The following is a 20759-nucleotide window of genomic DNA, read 5'->3' as shown; positions in this document are numbered from 1 at the left end:
TAAGTATAAGAATTTCGGTAAAATCATCATTTTAATAGCATTAATCTGACCAATTAATGATAAGAATAAGGGAGACCATCTTGTAGTAAGTTGTTGAATTTGATAAAGCATAGGTAAAAAATTCAGTCTAAATAAATCTTTATATTTCTTAGTAATTTTTATACCTAAATAGGTAAAGTTATCAGTAACAACTTTTAATGGTATCCTGTCATTCAATAAAATTTGTGCGTTTAAGGGAAATAATTCACTCTTATCCAAGTTTAGTTTATAACCAGAAAAGCTACCAAATTGAGCCAACAAGAATAAAACAGCGGGAATAGACCTGTCAGGATCAGAAATGTATATCAGCAAGTCATCAGCATAAAGTGATAATTTGTATAACTTCTCATTTCGGGTAATACCAAAAATATTAGGAGATTCACAAATAGCAATGGCTAAAGGTTCTAATGCGATATTAAATAATAAAGGACTTAAGGGACAACCTTGTCTCGTACCACGAGATAATTGAAAAAAAGAGGATCTATAATTATTTGTAAGAACAGAAGCAACAGGTTTATAATATATTAATTTAATCCATGATATGAAGTTGGGACTAAAATTAAAATTTCTCAATGTATTAAATAAGTATGCCCATTCAACTCTATCAAAAGCTTTTTCAGCATCTAATGAGATAACACATTCTGGGATTGTGGGTGATGAAGTATAAATTATATTAATCAATTTTCTAACATTAAAAAAGGAATACCGATTCCTAATGGAACCAGTTTGATCTACTGAAATAATCTGTGATAGTACCTTTTCTAATCTAATGGCTAAAATTTTTGTAAGAATCTTAGAATCTACATTTAATAATGATATAGGGCGATAAGATGCACATAAAGTAGGATCTTTATCTTTTTTAAGAATTAGAGAGATAGTAGCTTCATAAAAAGATTGAGGTAATCTCTTCTTAGCAAACACATCATTAAAGATTTCACATAACCAAGGGGAAAGCAAAGAAGAAAAAGTTTTAAAAAATTCTACAATATAACCATCAGGGCCAGGAGCTTTCCCTGAATTCATTGATGAGATAGCCTCTCCTATTTCGGCCATAGAGATAGGGGCATCTAACAAGCTACGATCTTCATCTATCAGTTTAGGGATATTCAAATTGTTAAAAAAATTATCCATCATGGACAGATCGCCATCAAATTCTGATTGATATAAAGATTTATAAAAATCTTGGAAAGTGTTATTGATTTCTTTATGCTCAGTAGTTAGATTACCGTCTTGTTTACGAATTTTAATAATTTGTCGCTTAGTCGAAATAGCTTTTACTTGATTAGCTAACAGTTTACCAGTTCGATCACTGTGAATATAGAATTGAGCCCTGGTCCTAATTAATTGATTTTCAATTGAAGAAGATAATAGTAAACTATGTTCCATTTGAAGCTCAACTCTCTTCTTAAAAAGTTCTTTGGTAGGAGTCACGGAATAAATCTTATCAATTTCCTTAATTTTATCCACTAATAAAGCAATATCTAAATATCTTTGTTTTCTTTTACCAACAGAATATGAGATAATTTGTCCACGGATAAAAGCCTTAAAAGAATCCCAAAGTATTCCTCTGTCGATTTCTTCAGTGTAGTTTGTTGAGAAAAACAAGTCAATTTGCTGTTTTATGTAGGTGATAAATTCTGGGTCTTGAAGCAAAGTAGCGTTAAGTCTCCAAGATCTAATATTATTGGAAAAGTCCAAAATCTTAATAGATAACTTCAAAGGTGTATGATCCGAAATAGTAATAGAATCATATTTACAATCAATAACATCCGTTAATAACCGATGATCAATAAGAAAATAGTCAATTCTAGAATAGCTATGATATACATGTGAAAAAAAATGAAAATTCTTTATCTTTAGGGTTCAAAAACCGCCATATTTCAGTGATTCCCGAATCAACCATAAAAGAATTAATAAGTAAGGCTGATCTATTCGGAAGAGTATGGATAGATCTATCATCGAAGGATTCAAACAACAATTAAAATCTCCACCCATTATCAACATATATTCATTTAGATTAGGAAGGGAAGTAAATAAACATTTAAAAAATTCAGGGCAGTCAAAGTTTGGAGCATAAATATTAACTAGAACCACTTTTCGACTAAAAATTGAACCAGTTATCAACAAAAATCTGCCCTGTGGATCAGAAATAATTTCATGATGTGTAAACGAAATTGAGGGGTCTATAAAAATAGACACACCCCTAATTTTGGCGGTACAATTTGAGTGAAATTGTTGACCCTTCCAGAACCTAAAAAAACGCTGATTATCCTCCCTCCTAATATGGGTCTCCTGTGCAAAAATAATATTAGCGTTTAATCTATGGAATACTTTAAATATTTTTTTACGTTTAATCAGATGATTTAAACTATTAGTATTCCAAGAAATAAAGTTAATAGATTTATCCATCATGCCAATATTTGTTGTGTATATCATAAAAGGTTACAAAGACACATAACCCATAATTCAGGAAGAAGGAAAATTGATTCAGGAGCAACCGGAGAACATGACACCTCAACAATATTAATAATTTAAAGTCGGCCCATAGACTAAAAGCAAAAAAATAAAAATCAAAAGCGTGAAAAAAGATCCCTCCCCCCTCCCCCCCACCCTTTGAAAGAAAGCCAAGCGGCAGGCGCATAATCTAATACTAACATTACCCCCATTTCAAGATGGCAGCTCCATAAAAAGATTTTAAAAAAACTATGTAACACCCAGATTTAAATATAGGGTTGCAAAAAAATATATATATCAGTCAGAATGAAAAAACTAATATAATAAAACAATCATTAATAAAAAAGTATAAACATTAAAATTTAAAAGTGTAATATACCTTTAAAAAAATTCCATATTCAAATACAAGAAAGATGATGTTTCATAAGCAAAGGCTTATGGGAAGAAGAAACGACATTTTGAAAAGCCATATTACAAAATACAAATATAAGTTCAGCAACCTATTAAAAGAAATTTAATTAAAAAAAGTTATCAAAGACACTACAATATATAAAAAAAAGACCAAAAAATCCAAAACATTCGTCCCATTTCTAAGTACAGGCAAACAAATAAATGCTTACAGAAAACAAAGTCTTACAGGACAAAGAAACGACATCTTGAAAAAAAAGTAAATCATTATTACAAAATATAAACGTTTGTATCCAAAACAGAGAAAAGAATAAAAAAAAGATATTATAAAAATTAAAAAGAGCATCTATAAACAATGGTGATAGTAAAAAAAAAACAAGACCCGTAGATCAGGATAAGAAGTTATAACCCAGCTTCATAGGTTAAAACTTAAAATGAAATGGCATCCTCTCTCCGAAAAATCTTCAACGTAACACATAGTTCAGGTTGCACTAGAAGATCGATATTCTTCAACAAATTTCTTCGCTTCTTCCGGAGTGTTAAAAGATTGCTGACTGTTGTCGTTCAGCGTAATTCTAAGCTTCGCTGGATACATTAAAGCTTGTTTAAGTCCAATCGAGTGAATCTCTGCCATCACTGGTTTAAAAGCGATTCTCGCTCTCATTACTTCGAACGAATAATCTTCAACAATTCGAAATGTGTTGCTATTGTGAGAAATCATACCTTTTTTACGAGCTAATCGAATTAAAAGCTCTTTCTCCCGAGGATAATGAAGGCGAACAATCACCGCTCGTGGTTTAACACTCGTAGCCGAAAACCTCGCAACTCTGTGAGCGCGGTCGATAACAGGTTTAGCTTGCAAACCTTCACCACCGAAAATTTCCCACAGTAATTTAGAGAAAAATTCAGTTAAATCACCGGACTCAACTTTTTCGGGAAACCCGATGATTCGCAAGTTCTGTCTGCGAGATCGGTTTTCGAGATCAGTAATTTTAAACTTATACTGATCTACTGTTTTAACAGTCGATTGTATCTTCTTGTCCAGTACTTCAATTGTATGTACTTTTTCACAAATTAATTTTTCAAGAGTCGTAAACTTATCTTCATGCCGCTGAATATCCGATGCCAGCGATTGAAGCTTATTATCAAGCGATCTAACAACTCCTTCAAGTTCAGACATTTTCGTGGTAAGCTTGTTTTCCAAACTTGCCAGTTTACTTTCCAAACTAGTTGCTTTACTTTCCATTTTACTTTCCAGCTTGCTTTCCAAACTTCCAAGTTTAGCATCCAGTTTAACGTCCAGAAGATTAGAAATTGCGTCGATAGATAAAGGCTCCTTAGACAATTTCTTGCTTGTAGCCATTTTAAGTTTGACAGAATTAGATCAAATATAGTTTTAGGGAAAAAAAAGTTAATCGAAAGTATCAACTCATATGATTAAATTCGAAAAGATTTGATTAAAGGGTGATTATAGTTGAAAAAATAAAGAGCGCCTAAAAGGCAGATGTTTACGTCGCCATCTTGAAACTCCACCCCTATATGGACTTCAGTAAGGCCTTTGACAAGGTTCCACACGGAAAGTTAGGAAGGTTCAATCGTTAGGTATTAATATTGAAGTAATAAAATGGATTCAACAGTGGCCGGAAGGGAGATGCCGGAGAATAGTGGTGGATAACTGTTCGTCAGGTTGGAGGCCGGTGACTAGTGGTGTGCCTCAGGGATCTGTACTGGATCCAATGTTGTTTGTCATATACATTAAGGATCTAGATGATGGGGTGGTAAATTGGATTAGTAAGTATGCAGGTGATACTAAGGTAGGTGGCGTTGTGGATAATAAAGTAGGTTTTCAAAGCTTGCAGAGAGATTTAGGCCACTTAGAAGAGTGGGCTGAAAGATGGCAGATGGATTTTAATGCTGATAAGTGTGAGGTGCTACATTTTGGTAGGACTAATCAAAATAGGACATACCTGGTAAATGGTAGGGCATTGAGGAATGCAGCAGAACAGTGATCTAGGAATAATGGTGCATAGTTCCCTGAAGGTGGAATCTCATGTGGATAGGGTAGTGAAGAAAGCTTTTGGTATGCTGGCCTTTATAAATCAGAGCGTTGACTATATGAGTTGGAATATAATGTTAAAATTGTACAAGGCATTGGTGAGGCCAAATTTGGAGTATTGTGTACAGTTCTGTTCACCTAATTATAGGAAAGATGTCAACAAAATAGAGTACTGAGGAGATTTACTAGAATGTTACTTGGGTTTCAGTACCCAAGTTACAGAGAAAGGTTGAACAAGTTAGGTCTTTATTCTTTGGAGCGTAGGAGGTTGAGGGGGGACTTGATAGAGGTATTTAAAATTATGAGGGGGATAGATAGAGTTGACGTGGATAGGCTTTTTCCATTGAGAGTAGAGGAAATACAAACAAGAGGACATGAGTTGAGAGTTAGTGGGCAAAAGTTTAGGGGTAACACGAGGGAGAACTTTACTCAGTGGTAGCTGTGTGGAATGAGCTTACAGTAGAAATGGTAGAGGAAGGTTCGACATTGTCATTTAAAAAAAATGGATAGGTATATGTACAGGAAAGGAATGGAGGATTATGGGCTGAGTGCAGGTCGGTGGGACTAGGTGAGAGTAAGCGTTCGGCATGGACTAGAAGGGCCGAGATGGCCTGTTTCCGTGCTATAGTTGTTATATGGTTATAACAGAAGAATGGAAAGGTTCTTGTTAAATTGAGATCAACTAGTATATAAAAATGTGTTTGGCACTAATACTATTACTTGCAAAAAAATGCATTAATGGTTCCATTTTTGGAAGCAATTGATAGTTATTTGTATACTTTATTCAGTAATGCCAAAAGATTATTTAAATATCTATTTTGTTGATAAGGAAGCAAGAAAAAAGATTTAAGTGGAGAATTGTGTATTGCTCTCCATGGTTTCAGCTAATGGCTCATTTGTAATATTAGCTCTGAGATAGAAGTGAAGAGTTCATCTGACACTCTGGAATGATCTGCTTATGTCTTCCAAATGCAATACAAGCTGGGAGCTCTCAAATTTGGAATTTGTATCCTTAGTATTTGTATATTCTGCCATTAATTTACGTATTAATATTTGAAGGTAGTATGGAATTTATAGCAATGCAATGAACTCATTCAACCCTACTGTATATTGTTTTCTTGTGCTCTGCTTTATTTCTCCTACATTTATTTAGCTTATTTTATTCCACTGTCATTAACTGCCAAAGCTGTTGGCCTAAATGAAACTTTACAGTAGCAAGCATGAATCCAGGAGCTGTTTTTAAAATGTTTCTCCAGAAATTTACCCTTTTTTTTCAAAAAAAGAAGACATCTTTATATTTATAGCCTCTACCTCTTTGGGCTCTCTCAAAGTGGAAACATGTGTCTATCCTTTGTCTTCAGTAAAGTCTTCATAAATATATTCTGTTCGGTCATCCCACTTCCTTTTACTGTACTTTGTTTTTTTTGGGAGAGAAAAATAAAGTTAGCTCATTCTAATGCTGATCCACAATTTCAGGAAGAATGTGAGTTGGCCTTGTGCAGATTGCAATGCACGAGGCAGCAGTCTCCTCTTAATAGAATGAACCCTGGATCTTAGACTCCCTGGAAATATTTGGCACCATTCGTGAATATTATAAGGAGCTTTGCTGGTTGGGATATGTTATTGTAAATATACAATTCTGTAAATTTACCTGATTCTCCCAAATGTTTAAGTTTGTCATTCAACTGTACCATGGTTCTCAGGAACCAAGGTGCAAAACACAGTACATATCATATACAGCACAATATTAACATAGTATTTTTTAGATATGCAAGTTGACAAAGTGTATATGATTATTAAACATATAGTACAGTGGTATATTGCTACAGGTGCTGTAATACATAACGTGTACTGGGTGGCAACAGGGTATTCATCAAGTCTCACAGCCTGGGGGAACAAGTTGTTACCCAGCCTAATGGTTTTTGTTCTTGTATGTTCTGACTGATGATGAGGTCAAAGAAATTGTGGGACAGATGAGGGGTCCTTAACAATTCTGAAGTCCCTGTGAACACACTGCTTCTGATATATGCTCTGGATGGGGGTGGGGGTGGTTTAGGGCAGTAATCCTCAATCAACTGCAGGATCTTTCAGTCAGCTGCCTTGTTAACGTTAAGTGAGTGATTATAACAATTGAAATTGTAGTCAGTTGTTTATTATCTTCTGAGCTTTAAAAATATGGGGGAGTGAGATCCTCTTGGATTCTCCAAAATTCTCTCTTGTAGGTTTCCTGTGTAAATATGCTTTTGTACTTCCCAGTTACGGCTTCCATGTGCCTCAGCTTTAGTCAGCCACAACATGGTTAGGGTTTCAATGTCTAGGGAAGCTTTTAGTGTATTGTAATTCCCCTACTGAATGTGGGGTGCAGTTTCAATATGGAAGTGACAGTTACGATGGTCTGTAGATCCTTCAGCCTAGTGGGAAGCCTGTTGGCATTGGGGTGCATAATTGCATGGAAAAAAGTTCTGCCCTGTTGGGTGCAGCCTTTCGTTGTTGGTCAATTGTGCTTATTGATTTATTGAGTATTTCTGCAAGAAAGTGAATCTCAGGGTTGTATATGGTGATGTATACTTGGATAATTTACTTTGAACTTCTGAACTGAGTGTTAGGATGATTATTGAGCTTTGCTTGATACCAGTCTGCATGAAGTTCCACTCTGTTGTCTCTCTCCTGTCTTATGCATAATGACTCACCATACATGAAGGTTCCATGAGTGTCATTCGCCTTTCATACTGCATGTCTCTTATGCTACACATGGGTGTTTGAAAAGACATTGAAGCAAAGCCAAATCTAGCAGTTTATAATCTGTTCTTCAGTCTTTAGTGTTTAAACATTGCTATAAATGTTCATGAGCCAGAAAGTGTGATTCTGTGCATAAGAGAGATGTTTGTAATTTGGATCTAAATATTGGAGTCACAATTGTGATTGTTGCAGATGATACCAAAGGTGTGATTGATTGCGAGGAAGAAAATTGTAGGTTGTGGCAAGACATCAACAGACAAGTGACAAATTGAATTCAATCCAGAAAACTGAATACACTTGTGTAAGAACAAATAGCGTACCTGTTCCTAAACTGCTAATGGTGGTATGTTGAATAATGTGGGGTTAAGAAGTTGGGCCAGCCAGTACTGGACTTTGAGGTGGATGGTCCTGAGTTTGAATCTGGCCAGCCCCAACCTGGGCAGCTGCAGTATCTGTGTGAAAGAAAGGCCTGGCAATCTACTTCTGTATCTTGCCACGACATCCCTATGGACAACTAAACTATTGATAGTCATCATGAATTGACGACTCAAAAGCACTCAACAATAAGAAGTATTCAGGATAGTTTTATTGTCTGAGTCTTAGAATGCAAAAGCAGGGAATTTAGGCTAGTCTGTATATTTCTTTTAAAAAAGGACAGATTATGCCAAAGCTAAAATTTTGGTTCAAAGTATATTTATTATCAAAGTGTGTATACATTATACAACATTGAGATTTATCTCTTTACAAGCATGCAACAAAAACCCAAAAGAACCCATTTACAAAAGAAAACAATTGCCCAATGCGCAAAGAGGGGAAGGACAAATCATGCAAACAATAAAAGCAAGCAATAGCATTTGAAACTAAAGTGAGTCCACGGACAAGAAGCCAGGAGCAGGCCCTCAGCCTTAGTGCAGTGAGGAGTGGTGCAAATGTCAGGGAGCAGCAAGCAGAGCCAACCTGACCCTCAAGTTCCAGTCTGCCTTTCCAATCCTGGTGTTTAAATTGTCCAAACATCACATTGTTCCTCGTTCTAAGACCTGGGCTCCGCCGCATTGGATCTGGACCTTGCTACTACGTTTTGACCCATACCTGATCTTTCCAACTTGGTCCGGTGCTTAGATTGATCAGACCTCCTAGGTTTAGGTGGGTGGGCTCTGAAACTACTCCGCTCTGTCTTTTCTCTGCCTTGCAAACTTTGACTCCGCCTGGACCATGTCCTGACCCTGCTCCAACCAATTCTCCTTAAATACGCCTCGAAAGCTCTCAGAATCACTCTTGGACTCTCAACCTCGCTTTTGCTTACCTCTTCATTGTTTGCTGTGATTATTTAACATAATTTTTTTTTACAGAAAATGTGTTATTAGTAAAGTATTTAGTTGTATTTCTTTGGGAACAGCCAATAAGTTGTTGTTCATCTTCAGTAATGCCATCTTAAACTGGAAGTTGTACACCACAGGAAGGATGGTACATTAGAGATGGTACAGAGAATGTATATACAGTACAATACAACAGTCTTGGGCATCCTAGATTTTTTTTATATAAACTTTGTTTTAGTTGTTTGTTTTCTCTTCTGCATTGTTGTCAGTTGAAAGGGGAAACATTTTTAGATTTCCAGACATTAGTTTTCCATAAAATTCAATATTACAGAAATGTTTCTATTTAAAGTAACACATAAAATCTTGATTGCTTTGTAGGTGTAGAGCCCAGTGCATGATTAAACAAAGATGACAAACCAGGTTCTAATTATCAGTGACATGAGCTGAATGAACTTAACTGCAAGACAGAAACGGGTGTAGAAGGAATCGAACTGGGTGAATGGCAAGCAAATTAAAAGGTGAGGGTTTGGCAGATGTGATAGTTTAACCTTCAAATCATCAATTCTTAAATTCATGGCAAGAGTGAACATAGCAACAGAACACAAGGTGGTCATCCTGCATCAGCAAGGTCTCTCCCTACCAGAAATTTTGTGGCAGACAGCAGGTTCAACATGTGTCCAAGCTCCTCTTCAGAAATGCAAAGAAATGGGCAAGGTTGAGGACCAGAAATGCAGTGATTGGCCACAGAAACTGAGTATAGCAGATGAGGGATATAGAAAACTGTTGTCCCTCCTAAATTGGTAGTAGTCCAGCACTGCTCTGAACTCTCAGAAACCACTGGAACCCAGGTGTACCGCCCTACAGTCTGGAGAAGTCTTGTCAGAAGTGGTCTTCATGGTAGAGTTGCTGCCAAAAAGCCATTCCTCTGAAGTAGAAACAAAGACATGAGAACCACCTACACAAAAACACAAGGACTGGTGTGCTGAACAATGTCAGCAAGTGCTCTGGACTGATGAGTCAAAATTTGAAATTTTTGGCTCAAGCACGAGGCAGTTTGCAGAGCAGCCAACAGTGGAGCATGATGGAGGTTCCCAACAGGTTTGGGGTTGCATTTCTGCAAATGGAGTTGGCGATCTAGTCAGAATTAATGGAATTCTCAGTGCTGAGAAATACAAGCAGATTCTCACCCATCATGCAATATAATCAAGGAGGCTTATGATTGGTCCCAACTTTATTCTGCAGCAGGACAATGACCCCACACACATGGCCAAAGTCATCAAGAACTATCTCCAGTGAAATGAAAAACAAGCAGTTCTGCAAAAGATGGTATGGCCTCCATAGAGCTCTGATCTCAACATCACTGAGGCTGTATGTGATTACTTGGAGAGATTGAAACAAGTGAGACAGCCAAAGTCTGCAGAAGAGCTGTGGCAAGTTCTCCAAGATGCTTGGAATAACCTACAAACTGACTTTCTTATAAAAGTGTGTGACAGTGCACCTAAAAGAATTGATGCAGTTTTAAAGGCAAAGTGTGGTCACACCAAATATTGGTTTGATTTAGTTTTTTGCTTTTTACTGCCCTTTATAGCATTTTTTTGATTATTTATAAACTTTTCTTTATTTTTGAAAGCATCTCCACTTTAATGGAATATTTTTTTACATTTGTCTAAGGTGTTTTGCACAGTACTGTAGATGTTAGCAAGTCTGAAGTCTAGCAAGGTGATTTAAATAGGAGGCCCGAGACACTAAGGGCCCTTTTTGCTTAGAGGCCAATAACTTTTAAATTAATAATTCTTTAGATAAGAGGAACAGTTGAAACTATTTCATACCCAATTTGGAAATGCACATCCTGAATGGGTATTGAGCAGAAAACCATATTTTTGAAAATTAGACTTGGATGAGCTGAGACTCATCCAAGACTGGGAAATAAATTGGAGCCTTTTTCTGAACGATGTGAAAAGGATTAGCTAATTAGTTTCCTTTCTGTGTCCCTCTGAGATTTTTGTTTTAGTTTGAGTTCAGTATTATGCTTCTATTTCATGAATTACGTACATTGCATTTGTGTAAAATGGACAATGCTCCATCAATCAGTGAAAAAAATAAAAGTACAGTATAGTTGCACCTCAGAAGAAATAATCTATCTCTTAGTGGGCCATGTGGGTGGAAATTAGATCAGATGGTTATTTCCCAGTGGCAATTGTTTCCTCCTTTCACTCTCCTTTGAAAATTGTCCTTTTGATCTATATGAAAATATATCGGTTAGCGCAATATTATTACAGCTCTGGGCATCAGCGTTCAATCCCAATGTCCTCTAAGTAGTTTGTGCACATCTTCCCTGTGGAATGCATGTGTTTTCGCTGGGTCCTCCAGTTTCCTCCCACAGTCCGAAGTACTACCAGGCAGGTTAATTGGTCATTGTAACTTGTCCTGTGAATAGGTTAGGGTTAAATCGGGATTGTCAGGGTGAGGAGTTCAGGTTCTCAAAATTGGTAGATCGGGGATTACAAACTCTGCAGTTTTAAGTATGTGCTGTTTAACTGGTATTTTATATTTTGCATAGTGTGGGAATTAGTGTGGAGATATTTCAGGGAGAGGATTTACCCAGAAATTGCAGTGGTATGAGAGAGGAGTTGGCCAAAGTAAATTGAAGGAGCTGCTGGCAGGGATGTCAGCAGAGCAGCAATGGTGTGCGTTTCTGGGAAAAATGAGAGAGGTGTGGCACATGTGTATTCCAAAAATGAAGAAATAATCAAACGGTAAAATAGTAAAACCATGCTGACAAGGGAGTTCAAATCTATTGTAAAAACGAAAGAGAGGGCATACAACAAAGCAAAAATTAGTGGGAAGATAGAGGATTGGGAAGTTTTTTAAAAAAACCTACAGAGAGCAACTTTTTTTTAAAAAAAAAGCCTTTGAAGGGAAAAGATGAAATATGAAAGCAAGCTAGCAAATAATATCAAAGTGAATAGTAAAAGTTTTTTCAAGTATGTTAAAAATAAAAGAAGAATGAGAGTGGGTATAGGACCACTAGAAAATGAGGCACAAGAAATAACGGACAAGGAGATGGCTGATGAACTAAATGAGTGTTTTGCTTCAGTCTTCACTGTGGAGGACACTAGCAGTGCGCAGATTTTGCAGTGTGAAGGAAGAGAAGTGGGTGCAGTTACTGTTACAAGAGAGAAGGTGCTCAAAAAGCTGAAAGGTCAAAAAGTACACAAGTCACCTGGACCAGAGGAACTGCACCCTAGGATTCTGAAAGCAGTAGCGTTAGATTGTGGTGGCATTAGAAATGATCTTTCAAAAATCATTGTGCCAAAAGCATGGTGCCAGAGGACTAGAAAATTGCAAATGTTGCTTCACTCTTTAAGAAAGGAGGAAGTCAGCAGAAAGGAAATTATAGACCAGTTAGCCTGACCTCAGTGGTTGGGAAGATGTTGGAGTCGGTTGTTAAGGATGAGGTTTTGGAGTACTTGGTGACACAGGACAAAGTCAGTATGATTTCCCGAAGGGAAAATCTTGCCTGATGAACCTGTTGGAATTCTTTGAGGAGATTACAAGTAGGATAGATAAGGGGATTCAGTGGATGTTGTATATTTTGGCTTCAGAAGGCGTTTGACAACGTGCCACATGAGTCTGCTTACTGAGTTAAGAGCCTGTGGTATTACAGGAAAGTTACTAACATGGTTAGAGCATTGGCTGATTGGTAGGAAGTAGCAAGTGAGAATAAATGGTTGGCTGCCAGTGTCTAGTGGTGTTCTGCAGGGGTTGGTGCTGGGACTAATTTTATACTGTAGATATTTAGATGATGGAATAGATGGCTTTGTTGCCAAGTTTGCAGATAATACGAAGATTGGTGAAGGGGCAGGTAGTGTTGAGGAAATAAGTAGGATGCGGAAGGACTTGGATTAGGAGAATGGGCAAGAAAGTGGCAAATGATATACAATGTTGGAAAATGCATGGTCATGCACTTTGGTAATAGAAATAAATATGCGGAACATTTTCTAAACGGAGAAAATCCAGGAATCTGAGATGCAGAGGGACTTGGGAGTCCTTGTGCAGAACACCCTGAAGGTTAACTTGCAGGTTGAGTTGGTTGTGAGGAAGGCAAATGCAATCTTAGCATTCATTTCGAACAGTCTAGAATACAACACGGATGTGATGCTGAAGTTTTATAAGGCACTGGCGAGCCTTCACCTCGAGTATTGTGAACAGTTTTGGGCTCCTCATTTTAGAAAAGATATGCTGGCATTACAGAGGGTCCAGAGGAGGTTCACAAGGGTGATTCCAGGAAAGAAAGGGTTGTCATACAAGGTATAGTTGATGGCTCAGGATCTGTACTTGCTGGAATTCAGAAAGATGGGGGGTGGGGGTGGGAATCTTATTGAAACCTTTCGAATGTTGAAAGGTCTAGACAGAGTCGATGTGGAAAGGATGTTTCCCATGGTGGGAGAGTCCAGGACTAGAGGGCACAGTCTCAGGATAGAGGGCACCCTTTCAAAACAGGTGCAGAGAAATTTCTTTATCCAAAGCGTGGTGAATTTGTTGCCACTTACAGATGTGGAGGCCAGGTTGTTGGGTGTATTTAAGACAGATTGACAGGTTCTTGATTGGACATGGCATCAAAGGTTAGGGGGGAAAGGGCTGGGAACTGGGGCTGAGGAGGAGATCAGCCATGATTTGAATGGCTTGGCAGACTTGATGGGCCAGATGGCCTAATTCTACTCCTATGTCTTATGGCTGCTGGGCGGTGTGGCTCAAAGGGCTGGAAGGGCCCATTCCACACTGTATTTCTTTTTTAAAAAAATGCAATAAGATGATGCAAGTTATTTTTTGTCAGTTCCTTAGATGCAACAGGTCTTGCATTCAATCCCTGTTTTGTCAAGTTCACTAATCTTGGTGTGCTGTGATTAATTTATGTACTGCTGAGAAATTAGCCAGATGTTCCACTACTAGAAAGCAATGTATGTGAATGGTTGGCAAAGAAAAAAATGTGATTAATAGTTAAGGTACCAGTGGTCAATAGCCCGTTTGCAAATGATCTCATTCATGAAGAATTACTATTCTAACATGTAGTGTGGACAAAGCAAAGGAGGATCTTGAAAGTGTGAATTGCCCAATAACACAATGGCTTGGGGTTTTTAACAAATGAAGGTATTTATCGTGGATGTGAAGAGCTCTGTATTTCTATTCTGCACCTATAGTTTTATAAACTGCTCATGTGAGTTCAGAGCTCAGGCCATTGGGAGTAATGTAACAGAAAGACAATTGGCTAATAGAAAATACTTATTCTTAGAAATTTCACAAAGTTTATTCTTTGGATTTCTTGAGGGGAAAGATTGATAAATTGTTTATTCATATTTAGAAGAATGAGAAGTGATCTTTTTCTCAGGCTTGATTCTAAGAATATTTTGCAGGGTAGAATTGGACAGATTTTCAGATTTAAGAGGGCACCAGTTTAGGAAGGTGAGGAATCTATTGAGATTTGAATTTTTGGAATTCTGTACCACAGTGGACTGAGTTTGAATAACTGAATACATTCGTGGCTGAGATAAGTTTGTGGTTTTTAGCATTGCGGTTTCTAGGACATGTCAACAAAGAGGGAGCTAAGGTCAAGATTAGATCAGCCTATTATATTAAATGGCAGGCTTAAGGGTTTGCAAGGTCTAATTTTACCAATACTATTAAAAATTCAAGCGTGCGATACATTTGTTGCCTCTAATATACATATGCCAAATTATCTAATAAATCATAATACTAACAGGAAGTGCCATCTTTTGTGGTTGCTGGCGCACTCTAAAAGACTACTTAATTGATTAACCATGTGTTATCTAAAATCTGTTGAAATGACTGCCAACTTTTCTAGCATTTTAATAATCCAGAACTGATCAAACAATATGTAGAGGGAGATGATGTCCTTTCACTTTTGTGAGGCTGCATGTGAAATAAAGTTTTAAATAGAGCAGGTTTTGAATAAATGTGAGTAAAGACAAAAGCGAGGATAGTCATGTTAAATCCAGCAAGCCCACTCCCTGACAAGCAAATAAGAAATCATTGTCATTCCATCCTCAGTGTTTTGCTCACTACTGAATTGCTTGTGCTGTCAGTCTTTCCACTTTGGTTTCTGTTTACATTTGCCACAAGATTTATTTTGTGTGTCAGGTGCTGGATTAAGTGGTGGCTGTCGTTTTTGGAAATGGTACCATTTACATGGAAATGCAAATAGGTATTATAATGTGCCCTGATCAGTTATCGGGCATATTTAGGGTTAAAGTATTTTGGTCTTGGGGTAATCGTAAGATTGTGGAGCACAAAGGGAATTATGACTGAAATTGATAATTAAATGGAGGACTGCTGTTGTGAATTTGGAAAACCTCTTTAACCAATTGCACCAAGCCAAAATCAAGTGTCATGCACGGATTATGATATTAATGCAGCAGAGTGTTTTTTTAACTTTAAAAGACAAAATAGGTTAAGGAACAAAAGTGAAGGCATGGTGAGGTGTTAAGTTTGTAATAGCTTGTTAATTTAAAATACAAGTCATTGGTGAATCTGCTGGTGCAGGTTTTAATGTACTGAAGGAATTTCCTGATGTTTTGGCTAATCTTGTTGGAAGATGTGCTGGTTGGTGGGGTAGGGTGTGTGGCAATAGGGAGAGGCAGTAATAAACAACTGTTCGGTGTTTGAGCCTGTATTATATTTATTTAGCTGGGCAGGTGAATGCCCAAAAACGGGTATATTGCTGAGAATAAAGATCAGTGTCTGGTTTTAAAACATTGAAAGATGGGCTGACATTACTGCTGCTTGGTAGTACCTATTGTGTCTGCAAATTGAGAGCTTCCTAGTTATAGGAAGGAATAATCATTTGGGGGGTGGAGTTGGCATTTTGCACCTCTTCTCTGGAGGTTTGCATTGTTTGAAATAATTTTGAACCATTTCCACTATATAAGTGATGTAGATCCAGCCACCAAAACTTGTACATTTCAATCATTTAAGCCTAGATTCATTAATCCAATCTGATTTATGTAGGGCAGGGGTTACCAACCTTTTTCTTAATGCCATGGAACAACACCATTAAGCAAGGGGTCCATGGACCCCCAAACTTTTTTTATTTTTTTATATGGACCCCCAAACTTGAAGCACAGTATGGGCCCTTCCAGCCCAATGAGCCATAGCACCCAGCAACCCACCTGTTTAACACTAGCTTATTAACCAGTATGTCTTTAGACTGGGAGAAAAACAAGTGCACTCGGAGGAAATCTGCACAGTCACAGAGAACATACAAGTTTCTTGCAGTTGGTGCTGGAATTAAACTCCAAACATGGGAAGCTGTAATAGCGTGGCACCCTCACCTCTGAAATGTGACCACAATGAATTCTGGAGTATGTTCTGTCAGAAAGCCAGGTTTGTAGCTGCTTTACCAATGTGTTTCTGGGGAACCAGCTGTTGTTGCAATATGAACTTGGTGTTATATTACTAGCAATTGTAATGTAGGAAAATAATTATTATGCAGTTGTACCTTTTTAAAATGAAAGTGTTAATATTACAACAGCAGACAGTGTGAAAGTCTTAAGAAAAGAGGTTATGACAACTAGTTCTCTCCATTGTGCATGCAGGTACGAGTTAAACCATGTTAGTCTCATTTGTTAACTCTTCATTTTTGAAGTGGGTATTTTTTGTGAACCTTGGACAGGTGAATTTGGGTTAATGAACAATAGTGGACATTGTGGCATCCGAGGAAATGCTCATCCATTTAAGATGTGCAACTTCCAATATGAGGATTAATTCTATCATCTGCACTAGATAATTACCCCATTGCCCTCCAAATTACAATCTGTGTTGGAATGTAACTATTAACCACGCATTGCATCTCAAACATGCCTCTTTGTCAAATGTTAGTGAGAAGTTGAAGGACTGTACACATGGTTTAACTGCTCATCCATCCTATAATTTAGTCTCGTTGAGTTAGTTGCTGCTCTGAATCTCAGTATTACAGATCTGAGAGTCATCCTTAAGGTAACCAGGTTTATTGCTATCTTTTAGTGCTGAATGATGATTCATCTTTTAGAAAAATTTCTTGATTTCTTTGAATTTTATTGAACAAATAAGATGGTTTCATGCAAGTTTGCTCCAAGCAAGTTGTCTTCTGAATTTTCAGCTATCTGATTTCCGGATGCATAAGCAGGAGGTTAACTCAATGGCTTATAATTACATTGCTGTATGCTGGGCAATTCAGAATGCAAAAATGTGCAGTTAATGTCACCCTTGTCCCTTTAATGCCACAAAATTTATCTGGTGTTAAGTAAACACTATAAGTGGCTAGAAATTTCAAAGCTGTGGCTTTTTAAAAAAAATATGCAACTGAAAAGATGACTTTTAGACTGTACTGGAAATGTGCACCAGATGTACTGTTCTCATAAAGTAATTATCCATTATCTAAAGTTGTAAATATCTTCATTGCAATGCTTAATTGGATTTTAAAATATTGTCTGATAAAGCTGACTTTGCTTTAACAAAAATAACACTTAACCTTTTTTCTCCTAAATTAATTTGGTAATTTCAGTCAATCTAGTTGATCCCAGAGAACATGAACAACACTATAAAGTATGCTCAGTTTGATAGGGAAGTCAGATTTGCGTTCCTTATTCTGGCTCTCCTCTTACCCCTTCTCTTCCCACCTGTCCATTACCTCCCTCTGGTATCCCTCCTTCCCTTACTCGCATAGTTTACTGTCCTCTCCTATCAGATTCCTACAGCCTTTCACCTCTTCTACCTATCACATCACAGCTTGTAATTTCATTTGCCACTCCCCCATCCACATTCATTCCCTCTCACTTGGCTTTACCTATCACCTTCCAGCTAGTACTCTTTCCCCCGTCTCCCCCCACCCCCACCAACTTTCACAAACAAGTTTGACAACCCAGTGTTCCAACATTTCCTGTGTGTACTGACCATTGAGATGAAGTAACTTCAGGTTTGAAACTGGGATTGTGGGGTATTAATTTATTTCTTCCTGCTAAATGATTATGCCAAGCAGGAGTTTTGTTTTGAGTGAAGACTGTCATTTTAAGCATTCTATAATTCCAATGTTTTGAATTTTAAATTCAAGATTGCTTAAATTCAAGATCTACAATACACAAATGTAAAGAAGAACAAAATTATTACTCCAGAACTGATGCAACACAAAAAAATAAGATATAAATATTTTAAAAAGCGATTAAATTTAAATACATAAGATAGATGATTTGTATGTCCATAAAGTGATGCTAGTAATAGGAGCGTCTGTACGTGAGGTGACTCTGACTCAGAATGCCATCCAGATGTTGATGCATATTCATTTGGAAAGTAGGTACTACCTTGTACACTAATAATTGGTGTTTAGAGCAGTTTGTAATATCAATATTTTGAGACCATTCTAGCATACATCTTTAAGTTTTTTGCACCAAAATACTATCCTTCCATAATCTCTAAGTGAAGAAAGTGTTGAAAGTTTACTGTTTGATCCTGACTGAGTTAATTATACCATGGGCATGCTTTCTTCAGATTACAACCTTCGCACTTTTTCATAAAGCTAATTTAATGGTGCTGTAAGAATAATAGATTGAAAGACCTAACTCAGGGCATTCCTGATTTGTAGCACTGTTCTCTACACATATCAAAACAATGTTGCGACAGTATTTCAGAAAAGACAAACTCAACTGGACTAAATTTTTATTTTAACCATTTTACATAATGAAACCAAGAAATTTATTCAGCAGGTGGCAAGGATTGCTTATATGAAAGTTCGCTCTCTGCAAATTGTACTGTTTCATTGCGCTGTTTTTTTTAAAAAAAGATTGGATGTTAATTTAGATCCCTGCCTCTCTTAAAAGTTTGAAGTATTTTAATGCCCTTTAACCAAGCTAGTCATCTGTCCTAAATTATCCTTGAATAGCACAGTTCTTAATTTTGATTAATGACTGCTGTGAAATATTGAGGCATTTTGCTAGTTTAAAGGTGTTTTAAGTAAAAATTGTTCATATTCAACTGCTGCTAATAGGCCGTAAAGTGGAATTGGGGGAGGGGGCGGATTTAAGTTCCCCAGTGAGCATGCATCCACCACTCTAAACTGCCATGATTGCCCAAATTAGTAATTTTGTTGAGGCCAAGATAGCTCAGTGAGAAATTGAGGATTTTTGAACTGTGCAGCTGTGCACTCTTGAAGTTTGAGGCATTTTGTAGATTGTAACATTTGTATTTAATCATAGATCTGATTCTTGAGGACTTTGTTGTTAACTAGGACTAAAACTGAGAAGTGTTTACTTCATGAATAACTTCAGCACAAGATGTGCACTTTAAAATACAAGAGATGGGCACTGAACGAGTCAAGTTTTGTTGTTTTCATATGCCATTGTTTTTATATATTTCCATTCGAGATAATGAGCTTTGCAGGCTAAGCCAGCATTTAATTGCCCATGCTTAGTTACCCATGAAGATGGTGAGCTGTCACATTTAACCCTTACAGTCCTTGGTGTTTGGGTATTCACAATACTGTTGGGGGGGGGGTGAAGAATTGTGTGTGCATAGTGGGTGGTTCAGTGATGGAAATGCCATTACTAATGAATCTGGAGGTGATGGCTGGATTGTCGTCTTGGGTATTGTCATTGTTTGGTACATGTCATGTGAAGGTTAGAAACATAGGAAACCTACCTACAGCACAATACAGGTCCTTCAGTCCATAATGCTGTGCCGAACATGTACATACTTAGAAATTACCTAGGGTTACCCATAGCCCTCTATTTTTCTAAGCGCCATGTACCAATCCAGGAGTCTCTTAAAAGACACTATCATATCCTCCTACACGACTGTTGCCAGCAGCCCATTCCACGCACTCACCATTCTGCATAAAAACAACAACAATTTGTCCCTGACATCTCCTCTGTTCCTATTTCCAAGCACCTTAAAACTGTACCCTCTTGTGTTAGCCATTTCAGCCCTGGGAAAAAGCCTCTGACTATCCACACGATCAATGCCTTACATCATCTTATACACCTCTATCAGGTCACCTCTCATCCTCCATTGCTCCGAGGAGAAATGGCCAAGTTCACTCAACCTGTTCTCATAGGGCATGCTCCCCAATCCAGGCAACATCCTTGTAAATCTCCTCTGCACCCTTTCTATGGTTTCCACATCCTTCCTGTAGTGAGGTGACTAGGACTGAGCACAGTACTCCCAAGTGGGGTCTGACCTGGGTCCTATTTAGCTGCAACATTACCTCTCATCTCTTAAACTCAATCCCATGGTTGATGAAGACCAATGCACCATATGCCGCCTTAACCATAGTCAACCTGCACAGCAGCTTTGAGTGTCCTGTGGACTCGGACCCCAAGATCTCTCTGAACTGCCACACTGCCAAGAATCTTACCGTTAATACTATATTCTGCTGTCATATTAGCCCAGTTTTGCATCCTACTGATATCTCGTTGTAACCTCTGACAGCCCTCCACACTATCCACAACACCCCCAACCTTTGTGTCATCAGCAAATTTACTAACCCATCCCTTTATAAAAATCATGAAGAGAAAGTGTCCCAGAACAGATCCTTGAGGCACACCACTGGTCACCGACCTCCATGCAGAATGTGACCCATATACAACCACTCTGTGGGCAAGCCAATTCTGGATCCACAAAGTAAGGTCCCCTTGGATCTCATGTCTTCATACTTAATAAGCCTTGCATGAGGTACCTTATCAAATGCCTTGCTGAAATCC

The 20759-nt window shown here is 37.7% G+C and overlaps 1 protein-coding gene across 7 annotated transcripts in view; it reads left to right on the top strand.

The window, feature by feature from the left end:
- The window catches only part of pias1b (protein inhibitor of activated STAT, 1b), a 200446-nt gene that overhangs the window by 79373 nt on the left and 100314 nt on the right, over positions 1–20759 (top strand). The window contains exon 1 of one of the 7 annotated variants that reach the window (XM_059952991.1): positions 9391–9530. The exons of the other annotated variants lie outside the window; for them this stretch is intronic. The gene's annotated coding sequence lies outside the window, so the exon portion shown is untranslated. Of the gene's footprint in view, positions 1–9390; positions 9531–20759 lie in introns of those variants that run through there. 7 annotated transcript variants of the gene reach the window in all.

Source organism: Hypanus sabinus, chromosome 28 (genome assembly GCF_030144855.1).
Source record: "Hypanus sabinus isolate sHypSab1 chromosome 28, sHypSab1.hap1, whole genome shotgun sequence".
NCBI lineage: Eukaryota > Metazoa > Chordata > Chondrichthyes > Myliobatiformes > Dasyatidae > Hypanus > Hypanus sabinus.
Note: the sequence above shows the minus strand (reverse complement) of the source record. Positions and strands in the feature narration are given on the sequence as shown.